Genomic DNA, 2,500 nt, shown 5'->3' with positions numbered 1-2,500 from the left:
TACGACGGAATCGGCTAAAAACGGCCAAGTCGGGCCGAAGTCAGAAAACCACCAACGACCACCAGACAACACACCGGCGGGCGCGCGCTGGTCGGGTAACGGTGAAAACCATGGCGCCGCAGCCAATACGACGGAATCGGCTAAAAACGGCGCAGTCGGGCCGACGTCGGAAAACGCCCAACGACGCCGAGCGCATACAATCGGGTGGGCGCGCTGGTCGGGTAACGGTGAAAACCATGGCGCGCACGCCAATACGACGGAATCGGCTAAAAACGGCCAAGTCGGGCCGACGCCGAAAACGCCCAACGACGCCAACAGCGCAGTGGGCGCGCTGGTCGGGTAACGGTGAAAACCATGGCGCCGCAGCAAATACGACGGAATCGGCTAAAAACGCCCAAGTACGGCCGACGCCGGAAAACGCCCAACGACGCCAGCGCATACGGTGGGCGCGCGCTGGTCGGGTAACGGTGAAAACCATGGCGCCGCAGCCACAACGGAATCGCTAAAACGCCAAGTCGGTCCGGACGCCGGAAAACGCCCAACGACGCCGAGCGTACTGATCGGGTGGGCGCGCGCTGGTCGGGTAACGGTGAAAACTATGGCGCTGCAGCCAATACGACGGAATCGGCTAAAAACGGCAAGTCGGGCCGACGCCGGAAAACGCCCAACGACGCCGAAGCATACGGGTGGGCGCGCGCTGGTCGGGTAACGGTGAAAACCATGGCGCCGCAGCCAATACGACGGAATCGGCTAAAAACGGCTAAGTCGGTCCGACGTCGGAAAACGTCCAACGACGCCGAGCGTACAGTCGGGTGGGCGCGCGCTGGTCGGGTAACGGTGAAAACCATGGCGCCGCAGCCAATACGACGGAATCGGCTAAAAACGCCAAATCCGGGCCGACGACGGAAAACGACCAACGACGCCCAGCGTGATCGGGTGGGCGCGCGCTGGTCGGGTAACGTAGAAAACAATTGCGCGGCAGCCAATACGACGAAAACCCTAAAAACGGCCAAGTCGGGCCGACGTCGAAAACGCCCAACGACGCCAACAGTGGGCGCGCTGGTCGGGTAACGGTGAAAACTCATGGCGCCGCAGCCAATACGACGGAATCGGCTAAAACGGCCAAGTCGGGCCGACGTCGGAAAACGTCCAACGACGCCCAGCGATAGGTGGGCGCGCTGGTCGGGTAACGGTGAAAACCATGGCGCCGCAGCAAATACGACGGAATCGGCTAAAACGGCCCAGGCGGGCCGACGTCGGAAAACGCCCAACGACGCCGCGAGCGTGGTGGGCGCGCTGGTCGGGTAACGGTGAAAACCATGGCGCCGCAGCCAATACGACGGAATCGGCTAAAACGGCCAAGTCGGGCCGACGCCGGAAAACCCCCACCGAGGGGTAGCGTACAGTCGGGTGGGCGCGCGCTGGTCGGGTAACGGTGAAAACCATGGCGCCGCAGCCAATACGACGGAATCGGCTAAAAACGCCCAGTCGGGCCGACGTCGGAAAACGCCCAACGACGCCGAGCGTACAGTCGGGTGGGCGCGCGCTGGTCGGGTAACGGTGAAAACCATGGCGCCGCAGCCAATACGACGGAATCGGCTAAAACGGCCAAGTCGGGCCGACGTCGGAAAACGTCCAACGACGCCGAGCGTACAGTCGGGTGGGCGCGCGCTGGTCGGGTAACGGTGAAAACCATGGCGCCGCAGCCAATACGACGGAATCGGCTAAAAACGGCCAAGTCGGGCCGACGTCGGAAAACGTCCAACGACGCCGAGCGTACAGTCGGGTGGGCGCGCGCTGGTCGGGTAACGGTGAAAACCATGGCGCCGCAGCCAATACGACGGAATCGGCTAAAACGGCCAAGTCGGGCCGACGTCGGAAAACGTCCAACGACGCCGAGCGTACAGTCGGGTGGGCGCGCGCTGGTCGGGTAACGGTGAAAACCATGGCGCCGCAGCCAATACGACGGAATCGGCTAAGCCTGGCAGAAAATCTCTGCCGCGGCAGAGAAATGGCCATTTTCTCTGCCGCGGCAACAGTGTAGGGCTCCTTCACAAGCTGACGGGCAGGGGTCCCAGGCGGGGCTAAGTTCCCCAGGTATATTGGGGGGGGCTGGCATCCCTCCCTGTCAAGTTGTGGGTTCGTCCCACAACTTTTCTACGCCCGTCACGTAGCAACTATACGTTGCCGTGGCGTGTCACGCGGCGACGTTTACGTTGCCGCGTGACAGTCACGTGCGACGCTTCATCGTTGCTAATGCGGACGCGGTCCGAATTTGAGAACAACCGTGAACAGGTGTTGCCTCTACCTCTCCACAGTTAGTGGTAGGATACGTAACATTCTGCGCCGATCCTCAATCGTCGGATGCCGTTGCCTTAAGAGAACGTCGCCGTGCAACGTTAACGTTGCTGCGGTGACACCCGCGCGCTGTTGACACTCAGGACGCCTACACAGAGCAATCCCACCGCGCTTACGCGTGGTGGGAGGCTCGGGAGGCTTG

This window comes from Lolium perenne, chromosome 3, assembly GCF_019359855.2.
Source record: "Lolium perenne isolate Kyuss_39 chromosome 3, Kyuss_2.0, whole genome shotgun sequence".
NCBI classification, from domain to species: domain Eukaryota; kingdom Viridiplantae; phylum Streptophyta; class Magnoliopsida; order Poales; family Poaceae; genus Lolium; species Lolium perenne.
This window is presented reverse-complemented; position numbering follows the sequence as displayed.